Source organism: Phragmites australis, chromosome 20 (assembly GCF_958298935.1).
Source record: "Phragmites australis chromosome 20, lpPhrAust1.1, whole genome shotgun sequence".
NCBI lineage: Eukaryota > Viridiplantae > Streptophyta > Magnoliopsida > Poales > Poaceae > Phragmites > Phragmites australis.
In genome coordinates this window covers 13,574,919-13,593,601 of record NC_084940.1, presented here as the reverse complement: position 1 = coordinate 13,593,601, position 18,683 = coordinate 13,574,919, and the positions used below count along the sequence as shown (strand labels likewise).

The 18,683-nt window shown below is 42.6% G+C and overlaps 1 pseudogene; it reads left to right on the top strand.

Annotated features, from left to right (window-relative positions):
• The first annotated feature begins 3,547 nt into the window (after positions 1-3,547).
• Positions 3,548-17,382, top strand: LOC133901483 (probable glutathione S-transferase GSTU1; annotated as a pseudogene).
• The last annotated feature ends 1,301 nt before the right edge of the window (positions 17,383-18,683 follow it).

Sequence of the window (18,683 nt, the reverse complement as noted above, 5' to 3'; positions counted from 1 at the left end):
ATGTTGTTGTACGGAAAGTACTAAAGCCAACAGTATCGATAGACAATGCTTAAACGATGCAAGCGGTCTATGACATCCAGACTCCTCTCCCGACCTATCCCTAGCACCCCACATCTTATCTCATCCTCAAATCTCATACCACCCACATTATTGCTATTGTATTTTTGTAAACAATAAGTAAGCCCTAACCTCGCGAACAACGTTTGAACTATTGCTTTTCTTCTACTGAAGACCTAAGCATTGCTAAGCATTTTGAATAACTCGTAAGTTAGACATCAACAATATTATCAAGGATATGGATAATCAACAACTCAAGGTAGAGATAATGCAAATGAATATAGGTTCTACCCATATAAACCCGACATCGACATCGGTAAATATACAAACATACATAAGAGACAACTTATCAGTTTAGACTCCATTCACTTCAAACTAAAGGGTGCAATATGCTTAGATGCTTGCCTTACTTCTCCAGTGGTTGCTTGATACTCTCGGCACAACACTCATAGAACTTCGGTAGATTGACGTCGCCCTAACTCTCTAAACAAATCAAGAATGCATTGCATAAATAATCAAATGATGGAAAAATGTGCATATGATACATGCTTGAACATCAATAAAGTGTCGTGTTTCAAAAACATTTGCAAAAGACTGCCAAATGATTAGGGTACCAAAGTTTGAAACCCTGAATAAGACAACCTAGGTGCATATAGCTTTAAGTGGCTGGTGGTCAGATCGGTGTTGAAGTAGCGGTCACACCACCAGCGTGCAGAAGGTTTTGACCTTTGGCAGTCAGATTGACGGTATATCAGCGGTTAGACCGGGCCTAGTGATGGTTATACCGTGAGACCCTACCGACAGCACCTTTCAAAGGCCACCAGTGAAGATTTTGGTGATGCCTTTAACCGTGAAGGGCACTAAAACACTCTATGGGACTAGTGGAGTGCTTCTAAGGTGATTTGGACAACATTCACCGAGGTAAACTCAAAATACCCCATGGGGAAGCTCTAGGCTAGGGTTAAACTTAGGTCTAGAAGGAATGGGCATCGATTAGAGCTCGGGAACAATGGGGAAACGGTAGGGGATGTCTAATCTTAGCGTAGGGAAGCTTTCTAGCAGATCAATCCACTTTGGAGAAGCTCTGATTTGGAGATCGGGCTCCAAGGGGTGTATGGGCTTGCGGTTGGAAGAACTTTCCTCTGGCGAGGGAGAAAAAGGGTGGAGCCCAGGGAAACCTCCGGGAAGCTCGAGGGAGTCCTCTCCTTCGATCTCCCATCATCGAAGCCATCGAGGTGATCTCTACTTCTCTCTCTAGGGCTTGAGTGAGGGAGAGAGTGAGAGAGAAAAAGAAAAAGATAGAGTGAGGGAGAGTGTGATCAATCCCCCTGGGTGCTTTGTGTACTGGTGGTCAGAATTCGTTAAAACAGCTCAAAATTCGATGACAATTCGCTCAAATTCAGTAAGTCAAATTTGTAAATCGAAGTCAAAAACCGACATAATCGATTTTGGTAACCGCTCAATTTGAACCAAAAACTGACCGCATTTCCTACATTTTGTTTGTGATAAAAAAAACCGCTCGAATTAGATTGAAAACTGCTCAGTTTTATTGAAAACCACTCAAGAAAAAAAAACTCAATCTTTTAAAATCGATAACTAATTCATCTGAGCTTCAAATCAAGTGAAATAAATTTTGTTGGTTTCCTTGTAGTATTATCTACATAATAAAAGTATTTATACTCATAAAAAAGTTGTATATTTCTGTGAGAAAATGTATTTACTAAACCTAGTCAAATACATAGTTAATTATTGGATAATCCAAAAATCATGAAACCAATTTTTTTAGTCTTCTTACATGATCCTATGTCTTTTAAAAATACATGAACTCAAGAAATAGTTATTGTAACATGCATGATTATGTAAATGTGTTGCAACTAGATTAATTCATATCTAACCCATCACATCTGCAAAATTAGTGAAACCACTTTTATTAGTTCCCTTGTACAATAATTTATGTAGGAAAAATAAAGGTAGAAATGAAAAGGTTAATTATAGTGTCGTTTCTTAACATGTTCACTTTATACTTGTGGACTTTGTAAAAATTATGGAGAAATTAATAAAACTCTAAATGAAGTAAAACTAATTTTAAAGATCCTCTTAAGATACGCCCTAGATAAAAAAATATGTGTTTTAATGTTAAGATTTTCCTTAATGTGATGGGCCAAATCCTCATATTCATACAACCCATTTCAGTATTTTTCTTTTTTTTTTCGAACTTCCTCGCCATGAAATATGATGCAAACGACATTATTTTTGAATTTTTTCACAGAGGTCTTATAATTGTCTCTAGTATTTTTAGAATTTTTTGTGGATTTTTTAAAAATTTTGTATTCAAATTTTTTGTGAATTTTTTGTCGATTTCTAAATACGGTGTAGACCGAATTGACCAGTATTCACAAATATCAGGCGATTTTCAATAATTTTTTAAACCCTAGTAACGATAAGGATGTATGATTCATTGAACTAATAATAGTTCCATTTACCAATGCAGGAGTGGTTGAACTCTGGTCTCCGGAGTTCGGAGACTGGTTCCTGGTTGAAGGCAACTCGATGTCGTCATGCTATATCGCATCTCTGCTGCCCATCCCCTAATCCTTTGAGGCCATAGCTACATCGGTCCCTTGCATGCCAGAGCCACTCGTGTAGGCGCGCATCCGCATTGTGCACATGCACCATCTCAGAGCAACTTCAAATCATTCCCTAATTCTGGTTCCCTATTCATGTGAATAGAGATTTCCCTATCCAAATTTCCTTCCCTATTTTCCAGCGCGCTCCAATCAGTTCCCTAAATTTGTCTCCCTATAATTCACTCACCTCTATTTATTAATATCTTGTAACTAACAAATAACCGTTTCATATTTAAACAATGTTATTTTTTATGACTATATTTTCAACGATAGATATATTTCCAACGGCTACATTTCCAACAGCTACATTCCAATGGCTACATTTTTCACCTCTATATATGTATGCCCATTCACTTGGTTCCTACACCAAGTCATTGGCCTTGTTGTTTGTTCTCTGTTTGAAATGAGTCACCGCTCTCTTTTAGATTCATCGTCGTCATCGGATGATGTCGACGACGAACTCATCCTTGCCACATGACACCAATCACACACTCAATATCAGGCTATAAATTCTCCACGATGGGGCGGTTTTGTGTCCGGACGTCTGTATATCTATCGTGACAAAGAAGGCTTGCATTGGAGGTTGTACAACGACTATTTTTCAGATGATTTGACCTACGGGCCATCTTTCTTTCGGCTCAGGTTTGCAAAAGGTCTATTATTTTTGTCTGTATTATCTGTCCATCCTATTTCTTCGTGCATGTTTTCTCATTCTTGTTTTTTCGCTCAGGTTTAGAATGGCTTGTTTTTTGTTTCTTCGCATAGTGGAAGTTGTAGAGCAATATGATGATTATTTTGTGCAAAAAAGAGATGCAAATGAATGCCTTGTGTTGTCTTGTTTGCAAAAGATTGTTGAAGCGTACATGATGATAAGTTATGGAGTACCAGCAGATTTTATGAATCAATATATTCGTATTGGTAAAAGTATTATTATAGAGAGTCTTAGAAGGTTTGTCAGAGCTATTGTTGAAGTTTTCCAAGATGAGTACCTGAGGTCTCAAAATGAGTATGATATCGCTAGATTAGTTGCTATTGGAGAGGAAGAGGTTTTCCTGGAATGCTTAGGAGCATATATTGTATGGATGAAGTGAAAAAACTGTCCTGCAGCATGGCATGGTCAGTATACTGGTCATGTGCACGAGCCCATAATCATTCTAGAAGCCGTTGCTTCGAAAGACCTTTGAATTCGGCATACTTTCTTTGGTTTATTGAGGTCTCACAATGATACCAATGTTCTTCACCGTTCACATCTTTTTGCAAACCTAGCCAAAAGGGAAGCTCTAGAAGGTAATTATACCATCAATAGTCATAATTATACAGTGAGGGTATTACCTTGCCAATGGCATCTATCTAGGACGGGCCACATTTGTGAAGTCCATATCAACTTCGTGAGGCAATAGGAGGAAATATTTTGCCAAGGCACATGAAGCGAATAAGAAAGAGTGGAATGAGCATTTGGAGTTCTACAGTCTTGTTTTGCTATTGTTCATGGACTAGCCCGTTTTTGGGATGAAAACACACTCAAAGAAATCATGACAGCTTGTGTCATCATGCACAACATGATTATTGAAGATGAGTGAGATGAAGATGAAGACTTCCATTACGAGGGTGTTGGACAGCTTGTGAGATCTTTGAATGCGCATACATGTGAACTACATGAGTTCATTCAAGTTCACCATAATATCAGAGACATGGAAACTCACTCTCAACTTCAAGAAGATCTAATCGAGCACCTCGGGCAACGTCATGGAGACATGTATTAATTATGTAGCCTGTGTTATTGTACTCAGTGTTGTACTAATCATGTACTCGATATTGTATTAATCATGTACTGGGTATTATATTAATAAAGCATAGTTAATTCTCCTGCCATAGAGTGTGTTATAACTCCTCTTATAAGGCGTGCGCTTGTGTGGTAACTGCTCTTACAGATTCTTATAACGTATGTGCTTGTGTGGTAAGTGCTCTTACAAATTCTTACAACGCGTATACTTGTGTGGTAACTCCTCTTACAAATTCTTGTAATGCGTGTACTTGTGTGGTAACTGCTCTTACAATACGTGTGCTTATGCGGTAACTTCTCTTACAACGCATGTGCTTGTGTGGTAACCGCTCTTACAAATTCTTACAATGCGTGTGCTTGTGTGATAACTGTTCTTACAAATTCTTACAATGCGTGTACTTTTGTGGTAACTGCTCTTACAAATTCTTACAACGTGTGTGTTTGTGTTGTAACTGCTCTTACAATATGTGTGCTTGTATGGTAACGTCTCTTACAATATGTGTGCGTGTGTGGTAACTGCTCTTACAATTTTTTTATAACATGTGTGCTTGTGTGGTAAGTGCTCTTACAATGCATAATTCATCCAATGTTGTTTTCCTCTAATGAAATTTGTCATGATTCACACTTCTATTGGCAGGAGAAGTTCAGAAGGACCGTGCATTGGATCTCCTAAATGTTTTTCCATGTGGTTTCAAGCCTCAACACTCAAACAAACTGGGCAAAGAGTTCTGATTTTGAGCAAGCAGAGGAGTTTTGAGCAACTGCTATCTTATCATCAGTGGCAATTGTCATTGCCTTACATACAAACTAGCATGAAGGGCCATCCCCATCAACTTTCCTCTTCCCTTTTGCCATTGCTACTCCTCATAACATGACAATTTAAGTAAGCGTATAGTACCAGAAACAACATGGAACATAAACCAATATAAAAAGGATTATGCAAGGCAAATCATAACAATTTAATAATACCAATCTCATCATGTGCACATAACAAAGAGTACCAAAATATGATGACAGTCCATATATAATAAAGAGAACAAGTCCTCACATAATAAAGCATCATGCATCCCCAAACCGTCGAGCAATGATCTCATCTTGCATTCTTATATAGTATTGTTGTTGTTCCTCACTCATGCCACTCAAGTCCATATTCATCACTTTATCATTGTCAATCCTCTATCTCAATTCTAGATCTCTTCCTTTTAGTTCAAGTTTTTTCTTCTCTATCACATGCATGCAACATATACCTGATCTTGATTTGTTACCCCACTTAGCCTCCTATTTTGAATTTGAGCATACCATCCACAAAACATGTTAACACTCTCTAGTATGTAAGACGAATGGTGCGTGAGAGAGTTGACAGAGTGATCAGATTTGAAGTCCTTGTGCTTGTGGAAGTACTCGTGAATCCTCTGCCAATACATAGTGTGAGTTTGATCAACGCCTTGTACAGGATCTATGCTGATTTCTAGCCATGCCGAACACAAAAGAATGTCCTCCTTTTCAATAAATTTTTTTGTTCTCTTCTTGCTTGGTTTCACGATCGGTTTACCTTGCACAACTTCCATTTCCTCAATCGCTTGTTCCTCAGGTGGACTTGCAAATTGTTTGTCATCGTAAAATTGGCTGCTACCAACATTTTAGCCACTCAACAATTGCATATAGCTATCCATCCATTCAACAAGCTACCTGCATTATTAGCCAAAGTAGCACTCATCAACACTAAATAGACGTACAAGCAGCATCACATGGAGCCAAGCAACACATAGCCAAAAGCTAGTAGCAACACACATCCAAGCTATGCAATCTCTCATGTACACACAGCCAAAAGCCAGTAACAACATGGACCACTACGTGGGTGGCATCAGTACATAGCACCAGAAGAGCCACCGAGGCCACGCGCTGGTGGGCTAGGGGTGCCACGAGGTCGATGGCGCAACCTCCTAGTGGCGGGCGGCGTGAGCTCGAGGGCGGCGCGAGCTCAACGGGGGAACATGGCACAGGCTAGAGGATGTCACGGGCAGTGCCACCTCGAGGATGGTGGGAGCTTAGCCGTTGGCGTGAGCTCAAGGGCATGGGAGCTTCAGGACGGCACGGCTGGCGCAAGCTTGAGGATGCCAGGAGCTCCAGCGGGCATCCTCTATGGCAACTCCCTCCCCTCTCTGACCTCTCTCTCACTCAGATCTAGTGAAATCGACGACTGAGAACCTCAAAATCGACCCTGTACCAGAAAGGAAGAGGAAGGAGACAAGGATTCACCTACTGGGTGGTGGCAGAAAGGATCGAATCCATGGCGGCCGTTGCTTGATGGCGAAGGGGAGGGCCTCACTACTCACTACATGAAAAATGGACAAGGGTGACAGGTCCCGCACCCGTCACCCCGAATACGTCACTGATGACATATAATAAGTGACGGGTAACGACCCGTCACCAATAAGGTCATTGGTGACGGGTCAAAACTTGACCCGTCACTTATTAAGGTCATTGGTGACAGGCCACAATTGTGACCCGTCACTTATGACTTGTTTGTGACCCGTCACTTATGACTGATATACGGTTTTCGCGCTTTTTGGATGCGAAAAAAGGTCAAAAAATATATTTTTCACCCAAGCCAATCCAACTCAGGCCTATCACCACTCACCACGTGTCTCTACCCATTTTTAATCTCTTTTTAGAATGCATATTCCGTGGGAATCGAACTTGCAATGGCCCCTCGCACACGTAGCTGCCTAACCACTCAACCTCGTGTGCGTCCTGAAATAAATCAAATAAAAGATCATTTTAACTATTTCGCCGAGGGTCATAAGTGATGGATCACAACTGTGACCCGTCACTTATTACAAGTCATAAGTAACGGGTCACAGTTATGACCCGTCACCAATGTTAATTTTACAATAGACATAAAAATTAGTTGACTCGGAGTGCCTTTGGTTAAATGGCCATAACTTTTGCATACAGACTCCGATTTGGATATTTTTTTTTGACTCTATGGACATCTACAAAAAAAGTTACATCCGTTTCTCCTCGACTTTGTCAGGTTCGGCGAATTTTTTGTGGCCTAAAACGGCTTGGAAGATTGAGTTCTCGCCTCTGGAAGTTTCTGCACCGTTTTCAGAATGAGCGTTTGTGTCCATAGTCATTACCCCTTACATCAAACTTCAGCAGAAATGTACAATAATTCATATTCTAGTGCTTCTGAAGTGAGAAAAAATAAGATAAAAATAATTTTTTTTGCAATATTTGGATTATTTTCTGTATTTCTGAATAACATCATTAGTGACGGATCATAACTTGACCCGTCACTTATGACAGGCCTATGAGACCCGTCACCGATGAGTTAGTTATTGGTGACGGTGAAAACTTGACCCGTCACCAATGATGACTCATCATTCACAGGTCATCGTAGGCCAGTCATTGGTGACGGGTCAAGTTTTCACCCGTCACCAATGACTGGCATTAGTGACGGGTCACAACTACGACCCGTCACTTTTATCATAAGTGACGGGTCATATTACGACCTGTCACTTATGTAGTGTTTTCTTTGTCTGTTTTTCACGTAGTGCCTCCCAAGATGTGGTGAATAGAGGAGGCGAGATGATGAACATGTAAAATTAGGGATGGAAGTAGCAAATCGGTTGGAGCTAGTTTTTTGGCTGTCCTTGCGAAATAATAGAGTAGCGACCCGAGTATCGAATGGGTTGGAGCTGCTCTCAGAGGTAATAATCCGTGATGCAAGCCATGACACCGGACCGAACGCCTCTTTCTTGTTTGACTCGTGCTCCTGCTAGTCTGCTACGCACTTGGTGAATTTTTGCTCAAACGCATCAAATTCTAACCGAATTTATCTCTTGCACAATTCTTGACAAACAAAACTATTGGGAAATGGATACTCTATGATAGCACAAACCAAAGTTTTATTGTGTTCATCCTGGAAACCATGTGACCAAGGGATTATGGTTTGTTACCACTAGACACGCAATGCAGCGGAAAAAGAGTTAGAGAATACCAGTCCAAGATCGTGCATGCCAGTTTAGATGAAATAATCTATCTCGTCACAAACCGATTGTCTTCTTGTCGCGTCTTGTCACCGATCAGTACCACAACAACACAACGCATCTACAGTATCCATACATCTAAGGGAGGAATGTTGTGCACCGGTGTGCTAACACCACGTGCCCGACTAGGGATTTGTTGGGAGATCACGTGGAGGTGACAGATAGGATTTTGTTGTGGCGGAATTGGTGTCGCTCATAGCCCACACCTCCACTTATATAGATCCTACTAATAGGCTATCATGTTGAAAGCCGATTAGAATTCTAATTCCTCACATCTCATTATTCGCAAGACCCACGAATGGATCCCATCCAAATTAGAGATTGTGTAGGGCATGTGACTAACAAAAAGTACCTTCTAGAATCGTCATCGCCAATTAATACACTAGTGCTCGATCGGCTTGCCCTCTTCTTCACCCTCTCCTCCCTGCAAAAGCATGCAGAGCACTCCCCACACAGCCACACCACACCTACACAATGTCCTCGATCTCACACATAGAGAAAGAAGAGAGGGAACTGGAAGGAAGAAACGGTAGGGGAGAAAAAGGGACTCTAGCTTCTGAACTTCTGGGTGAGCCCGTCCAGCCAACCCTGCCTCATCACGCTGGTGGCGAAGGGCCTAGCGTACGAGTCCCTGGAGTAGGACATGTCCAACAAGGGTTAGCTCCTCCTCCACGCCGACCCCATCCACAAGAAGATCCCCATCCTCCGCCATGATGGTTGCCCCGTCTGTGAGTCCCTCATCATCCTCCATTACCTCGATGAGGCATTCCTGGACATGCCCTCCCTCCTTCCTTCGGACCCCTTAGCCCACGTGCGGCACGACAGGTTTTGGGAGGACTACCCAGAAGACAAGGTCTTTGACTGCGGGACCCAGTTGTGGTGGCTCGAGGGGGAGTTGCAGACACAGGCACAGGCGCATAGGGATAGTGATGAACCCAGCTCAAAAATATTGGTAGGGCAAAGACGCACAACAATGTTTACCAATAAAAAAATGAATCGCATATGCATACTTATATTGAAGACACATTAAGCATTTAAGCTAGATTATAAATGGTAAATTAATAGTATAAAAGAAGAATGAAAATGGTACCTCTCATATGAAGAATAAACCATGGTTTTTGCACCATTTAGTTCCACATACAGCAAAATAAAGGATAAACCTGTCAATTTTAATAATAAATCAACTAGTTAGGTATCATTAGGTGACCATATATTGCAAAAAATAGTGAACAATGTGAGAAGACATACCACTACTAAAACACTAAGCATGACTAGGTCTTCTAGTAGGCTTAGGCAAGCTCATTTTCCGTTCTTTCATGACTTGGGAAGTCTTCTTTACTTTGTCCAAGTCGAGTCCCCTAAAAATCCCCTTCTCAATGTAGCACAACTCAAGTCATTGAGCCACTCATCGGACATTCTATTGCGCAAATCGGTCTTGGTTATCTTCATAGCCAAGAAGGCTCTTTCGACCGATGCTATTGCTGCTAGAAGGAGCAATGCTAACTCAATGATGCGATAGACCAATGTAAAAGCAAAATGTTTTTTAGTTTGAACCAATTTCATGGCCAAACTTCCAAGATCATGACAAGTAATGAAATCATCAACTCTTTGCACGTGTAGAATGAAGGTCTCAAGTTGATCCCTTATAAGCGAATGATCAATAATTCAGAAATCTTGATCATATATCTCCGTTAGACGAGCAATCTTATCAACATCAAACCTAGAGAATGAGTCTCTTGGATCAATATAAGATATGCAAACTAGTAACTCTGATGATACCTCACTGAAACGATGATCCATCTCACTGATAATAGCATCAAAAGCAGCAAAGAAAGTATCAACATGATAATGATGCTCTTGAGTTATTAAGTCCCCATCAAGTCTTGATCGACCCCATCTTGGTATCGGCTCATTCATATTTGGCAGTGGAATCCTTTTTGCAACACAAAATGATTTGACATCTTCAAGTAACAGCTCCCAACCTTCATTTCTCAATGTGACCAGACGTGTTTTCACATCAACAAGCAATGACATGGCCTAAACAATATTTGATCCTTTATTTTTAGCAAGAGAGATACCTCATTTGTAATGCAAAACACTTTCAACATCAACTTCGTATTCAAAACAAAGGAAAAGCTCTCCATTTTGCGCACTAAACCAACTGCTCGACCAGGACTACACTCATCCCCATGAATCATGGACAACACCCTCACCACAGAATCCCACATTGACTCAATACGAACTAATATTGTGAAATGAGAACCCCATTATGTATCTCTAGGTCTAACCAAGTTCGTACTTTGATTCTTCCCCTTTCCAGAAAAAATCTCACCACTCAACAACTTGTCCAAATTGTTATCGCGATGATGCGCAATTAACTTATCCTTCCTCCGACAAGATGAACTAGCACTGGTCACAATCAAACTCACATAGTTGAAGAAATCAGCGAAAGATAAACAACATGTTGAAACAAAAACAATGACCAACTGCAACTGATGAGCAAAGCAATGGACATAAAAAGCATAAGGGTTCTCATCAAAAATTTGCTTTTGCAGACTATTGAATTCACCTCTCATATTTGAAGTTCCATCTTATCCTTGCTCTAGTAGTCTAGCAATAGATAAACCATATGTAGCAAGCATCTCAAGGAAAGCTTTTGTTTAATACATTTGATGTTGTATCTTGCACATGTTTAAGACCCAAAAATCTTTCAACAATCATTCCTTTATTGTTCACAAATCTGCAGGACACATAATACAATTAGATGAGTAACACAACATGTCTTAATAATTAATATAATGCATAAATATGTAATATCTTGAAAGGTTCTGTAGAGTGTTGAGTACTAGATGAAACAAAATTTGTTGGTTGCACACATACAAAAGAGCATTGAGGTGGCATTACAAAGGCCACATAATAACTTTTTCTCCCCAAAAAAGTATACAGAGGCTACAACCATGCAGATCAACTATAAATTTCCTACCAATTGACCTACACATAAGTTTTATTTCTGCCTGTTGGAACTGCACAAATGCTACCTAGTCTCAGTCCCAGCAGAAAAAAAGTACAGCTGTGCACAAAAAAATGCCCTCAAGTTTAAAGCATAGAAACTTTGATTGCTATTAAATTTCACTAGCTGTAAAGAGTAAGACATCCGGTGTATAAAACACTAGACCACCTTGTGGAGTTGTGGTCACCTGTATTGAAGCCTCAACCAAATACACAACACTTCTTAATAATTAATATAATGCATAAATATGTAATAACTAACCTCACAATCACAGCCATTTGCTCTGCTACTGAGATATCATGAGATTCATCAATTAGAATAGAGAAAAGATTATCACAATTCTCTTCCTTTATCATTTTGCTAATCTCTACAACATGAGCTTTAGTAAGGTCCTTTTGAATCTTGGATGAAGTCATTTGGGCATTTATTGGACACAACTCCTCAAATGCAACCCTTACCTCCTCATTTTTCTTTTTGTACCACTCAAGCATCTCTAAGAAATTCCCCTTATTTAAGAAAGAAGGGGATCCATTGTGTCCATGGAATGCATGAGCTTGTGCAATGAGAAAAATTTGCAATAGCTAAAGAAGTTGACACATGAATTTCATATTTCACTTATGCATCTTTGCTATTAGACTCTAGCTTATGTCCGATACTTGCCCTTCGATTCCTAAAATCCTCACAGGCTGTCCTTGCTCTATTGTGGCAACTAATTGGCCCACCAATATGTAGAGGTAATATGTGGTATGCATTCTTCCAATTCCTATACCCTACATTGGTGAAAGCATCATGACCAAAATTTTCATCTAAGGGTTCCTGTCTAAAAAGAAAGCAGTAGAAACAATATGCTGCATCCTTCACCACACTATATTCTAACCAATCATATTTCTTAAAACATATTTCTTAAACACTCTATTATCATTCTTATGAGGAAAATTATGACCAAAAGGTTGGGTTGGGCCCTTCACCAAATAAGCTCTTTGAACATTTTATCACACCCCAAAATTTCAATTTTGGGATGTGAACGTTTCCAAACAATAAAATAGCATTTTGTTATGTATTTAAAAGTCTTTCCTCATTTTATCATTTTAAAAAGACTTTATTTCTGAATGATAAAATATTTTATTTGGATTCAAAGCTTTCCAAAATGCCTCTCTAGAATTTTCCTAGATTTATTTAAGTGTTTTGCTATTTAATTGGATTTTATTTTTGCTTTGTTTTTCTGAAAATACTTTGATTCTGAAAACCCTAAAATCCTCTTAGGCTCGAACCCAAATTCTAAGCCTAGCCTGAACTCTAAACCTAGCCCACCTAACCCAACCCAGCTTCACTCCCCCGGCCCCTTTCTCAGCTTAGGCCGAGCCAACCGAAGCCTAGCTTCCTTTCCATGCACTCCTTGCAGCTGGGTTGCAACCGGCCCAAGGCCCAACCAGCAGCCACCTCCCTCTCCTCTCACCGCCATGCTGGGCCTGTTCATCATCCGCCACCTCCCACCTCGCCCGCAACCGCCACCGCATATGACCCCTACGTCGCGCCCACGTCACCCGCTCCTTCCCTCTACATTTAAGCCGTAGCCGAGCCTTCCCCCTTAGATTCCACACTCCATCCATCGTCTTTTGCCCTGCCTTTGCCTCCAGTGCGCCGCCGCTCGCCATCCTCATCAGTATGACCATCTCCGAGCACCACTGCACTTGATTCCGTCAACAAGCCGCCTTCATCCTCCCCGAGCGGCTCTCCGGCACCACAGGACCATGAGGAGCCTCCCTCGGTGCTTCCTGATGCACCTCCGCTGCCAGAACCGTCTCCCCATTGAGCATCTTCGTTTGCGACCACATCTCGACGTTGCACCACCTCTTCACGCCCTACCCCATCTCCAATGGAGCTAAGCCCACCTGCGGCACCATCACATCGTCGCGGTGCCATGGAGTTAGCCCCATGTTGGTCTCCTACCTCACATCTCCACCGCCGTCGATCGAGCCGCCTCCCCACCACCTTCATCCATCGAGCGCGCGCCTCGCTGTGATTCCGGCTGAGCCACAGCCGCATGATCTCACCATGGTGTAGTGACCTCGCCAGCACCCCCCTCGCCGTTCCCAAGCTCCCAATTGCCGGCAACCGTCGCCGGGGAAAGCACAGCCGAGCTCCTGCTCTCTCTCTCTCTCTCTCTCTCTCTCTCTCTCTCTCTCTCTCTCTCTCTCTTGATCCCCTCTCTTTCTCTCGGTGAGAATCACAAAGAACCCCCTCCATTTCTCTCTTTTCTCCCTTTCATTATTTTTCTACTCAGAATGTTTACAAGTTGGCCCCTATTATCTATAGTTAATACTATTCCCAGTCCTTTTAATTCAAATACAAGTTATCTCTTCAATACTTTCCACCGAATTTCATCTAAATTCAAGCACCACTCCAGATATTCATCTTATTCAACATATTTCAGCGGTTCATACTCTTTCATGTCCGATAATTAATTTTTGTCGTGCAGCGCTATACAACTTCTAAGTATTATTTTAATAGTTGGATGCATATCATATGACTTCGATGTGTAAGAGCTCACATATCATTGCACATTGGATATGAATTCAATATTAAAATAATATTTATAAAATTATATAAGATATCACATGTCAATATTCTTGTACATCCTTGTACGTCCTTCTCCGATAAGGCCTTAGTTTCCATCGTCTTCATGTTAAATCCAGTTCTTTCTTCATTGAAAGCCCCAATCCATTGTTTTTTCCCCTTTTGATTTGCAAATTAGGTTTGATTTTGTATTTATTTACTTTTTCTTTTATTTGCATGTTTCCACTAGTAGAGTACGGTGTGTCTAGAAGAATCGATGATCTACAAGGTCAAGACTTTGGAGACATTGAGCAGCACTTCGGATAAGGCAAGTGTCCTTGATCACATTGACCCCGTTATAAGAAACAATGTCTTTTACTTTCTAAGTTGCATGATTTTCAATATGAATCCCATGGCTAGGGTTTACTAGATTCTTCCATGATTATCCTTGTCGCATGTGTTGTAAATTGGGTGTCGTGGATAGAAATGCTTAGTCGTGCTGTCAAGTCGGGTGGTTTAAATGTTAATCTGTTTAATGGTCTATGCAACATGAACTGATCTTGTAATCTTGGTAGCAACATGGATAACTAGGGACTTGGGCAAGTGGAACGAGGGTGGTTGTGACATTATGGTTATCTCTAGTGATGGTATTCTTCAGTTGGCATGTGGACACATTCCAAGCGGTTTGGTTACTCTGGTATTCATGATGGTTAATTTACCCCTATGGCTAGTGGTAGTCTTGTCCAAGTCAATAGCTAAGGATCGGTTCATGGACATGTAACTCGACACAACAACACAACCACGAGGCCTATATGGGTACAGCCTGGCCAATTAATTAGCCACCCCTCCGGTTATGTGAGCACAATTAGAAGGTTGAGTGGCACAAGAGGGGGCTTCTGCAATGATGGAATCACTATTAGCAGTGAAACTTCAGTGGGTGCTTACAGTTCGGCGGGAGCTTTGTAACAGTCTTGTAGTGATCTCTTGGCATATACCTCGGAAGTGTGTAAGTGCTTGGTCGGCACGGCAACATGAAGACTGTCACCTAGTAATACGGGTGATGAAATCACGACTCGTGGGTAAAGTGTGCAGACTTTGTAGAGTATAAAACTGATCGATCAACCATGCTCATAGTCAAGAGCAGGCTTAGACTTCTTCATGATTAGTGCGGATCTTGGATGGTTGGTTTTGGGTAGTCGGGTGGTGGTACTCCGATGAGTTGGTAGCCAAATATAGGATATCTGGTGAGTCTGGTAGTCGGATGGAATCCGATGAGCTGTTCCTTTAATGTTGATATCGTCACACATAGTAAATAGAATTGCTAAGTCCTTTGTGAGTCCTAGATTATGATGATATAGATGCAATAAACCTGAGTCAAGCCTTTCCTATCTTAAGCCCTCATGTCATACTTTTCCACACTTGCAGAGTATGATATGCACTCACACTTTCTATTTTCAATAATAAATGTTGCTCAGTTGGAGACGACTATGCGGAGATCAAGGAAGATGAAGGCTACAAGGAAGACGGAGCGTCCTAGGTCACGTTGCCCCTAGTCGATTGCCTGTGTGTTCTCAGAAGATCTATATGAGTCCTCTTTTGTTCTTCCGCCACTATCTTATAGACTCTGATATTTATTTTAATAAAGTTGTTTTGTTCGATATAGAACTATATATCACTTATAATGTCATTACATGTATGATGAAACAGATCCTGGCATACATGTGGAATGCACCTAGTTATTCTTTTAAACGACCGGGTATGACACATTTGCTCTAATGTCAGGATGAAATCCCTCGATTGGTACATGAAGCCTTGGATAAAAAACAAGATAAACATCCATGACAAAATTCCTAATACCTTCAACATCTTGTCCTAAGCAGTTGTGCATTTTCAACAATGACTTGCGCTTCTACATCTCCCAATTCGGCCGCAACCACTTGCACTTCTCCTTCTTCAGACACAACATCATTCATACTTTCATGTGTGCTTAGGCCTAGCCACTGCCAACCAATGAATTGCTACTGAAAAAGCTTTTCAAATCTACAAAATCATTCGATTGACTAATCAATAATCTATGTCTGCACAATTTCTAAAAGAATAAGACCACAATTAATTTACCTAAGCTTTTGTAGAGCTTCTTCCTCCCTAGTAGTCCCGGTGTAGGCGTGGCTGTGCAGCTCGTACCCGTGCTTGCTGTTGTCGACACCGCAATCCTCGCAGACGGAGCTCCCAGTGCCAATCTGTTTCCTCGCCCTTGCCCGGCATCGGAGCTCCCATCAAGGCCACTGACTGGTTTTCCTCAGCCGTGCCCTACTCCAACGAGCCCACGTCCGCGCCCTGCTCTAGCGCTCCCACCACCGACATCTGCTAGAATGAGCCCTTGCCCAGCGTCGGAACCTGGCACACCACCTCCCACCATGCTGGATTGCTGGTGTGCCAGCATCTCAGCTTGTTGGGCAGTCAGAGCAATGAATTGGGGCGTCTGATTTTGGGGAATCAAACAAATTCGAGAATCAAATGAATTGTCGGCGTCTGCTGAATCGCATGAATTGGGGCAGCCGACAGAGACACAACCAAGACAATACTGGGCTTGGCTACTATCCCAACTACTTGGTTATTGGCACTTTGACAGGCTCAATGTGATACCTCTTGGTGCTTGTGCCTCCTTCTTCAACCTCATGAATAGAGAGCAAATGCACGGGTGCACGGCTGATGGCTCCACAGGGCACATGCACATGGCACAGCGAACGACAGACCTAGGCACCAGAGCTAGAGGAGAAGAGGGGGGTGCCTCCTCATCGTTGGTAGGTAGGATGGCCACCCAACCTTGTCCTACTAGAAGGTTCACCACTGTCCACAAGGCATAGGCACACGGTGAAGCGGATGACGGACCTAGGCCCCGAAGCTAGAAGAGAAGGGGGAGTGGGTGGGCCTCCTTGCCAGAGGTAGGTAGGGAGGCCACCCAACCTTACCCTACTAGAAGGTTCGTAACTGCGTAGTGAGATGAAGGAGGCCCTAAGGACTGTGAAGCGGAGCTTGGGGACAAGCCCTACTTTGCCGACGAAGCGTTCGGGTTTGTGGACCTTGCGTTTGTGCCCTTCACGACGTGGTTCCTCAGCTACGGGTGGCTTGGGGAGTTCAGCGTGGAGGAGGAGTGCCCGAGGCGGCGGTGTGGGCGAAGTGGTGCGGCAAGAGGGAGAGCACGGCCTACACCCACCAGAAGAGGTGTACGAGTTCATCGGCTATCTCAAGAAGAAGTACAGTGCCAAGTTGGCGGATGCGGATCCATCATAAGTCGACTAGTCATAGTGCAATAAGAAGGATTACTGCTACGTGTCTCAGCGTTTCTTGATTTGTTCCTATGATGAACTCTATTCTTGTGGTTGGTCATTTTTCATCATTGGGTTGAGTTGATTTGTGTGCGCATGTCTTGAACTGGTGCCTCATGTGACGACACGACCGCACCAAGTTTCCTCTTGTACTGTGCTCTCCATGTGCAACAACTGAATAAAGGATCGATAATGCTTCATCATGAGCGTCTGGAGCATCGGACACAATATGGTACGGTCGCAATTCTCTCCCGCACTGTCTATATCCTCTACCCCACCTAATTACTTTGCCCCCCCCCCCCAGTTCATTTTGCTCTTCGCCACTCTCCCTCCTCTCAATCCGCCATTTCCCCTCCTAATCTGGAGCTCCCCCTCCAGATCCGCTCTCCTCCGCCTATTCCCCTCTAAATCCGACCTCCTCCACCACTCCCCCTCCCTATGTCACCTCCTCTGCTGCTCGCTCCCTCCTCCCGACCTCGCCTCTTCTGCCGCTCACCTACTTTGAGCCGCATGGGCCAACGGCGGTGGGTGAGCTTAGCACCGGGCGACAGGGAGCGGTGACGGGCAACGGGTGGGCGAGCTCGGAGCCGTAAGGACCAACCACGGTGGGCTAGCTTAGCACTGAGAGACGGGGGAGCAGTGATTGCCTGCAGGTGGCGAGCGCGGCCACGGATGCCGCGCGGGCCGACTGTGGGTGGGCAAGCTTGACGAGGTGGTGTCCTATGGCCATGTTGCACTGGTTATTATTTAATGTTGCACTCATTCATTTATTTTCTTGTAGTGATTTTTTTCAATGTTGTAGTTAATTTGTTTGAGTGGTGTAGTGGTTCTTGTGTGATGTTGCCTCATTCATTTTGGATGTTGCGGTGGTTCTCATGTGACGTTGCAATGCTTTTTCTTGGCAAGCTAGGAGCCACACGGGCACACGGCGATGGGCGAGCTTAGCACTGAGTGATGGGGGAGTGGTGATGGCTTGCAGGTGGCGAGCCCGGCCGTGGATGCATCGTGGGCCTACTGCGTGGGTGAGCTCGATGGCGGCGTCTTTTGGCCATGTTACGCTGGTTCTTTTTTAATGTTGCACTAGTTCTTTTTTAATGTTGCAATGGTGCATATGAAGTGTTGCAACATTGAATGATTCTACCATGTACATTTTCAACAAAAACTGTAATGTTGCACTTGTTAACTTTTCATGTTGCAAAAATACAAATCAAATATTGCAGTCTTGAATGACCTTTGTGAACTTTTCATGTTGCACTTTGTTCACAT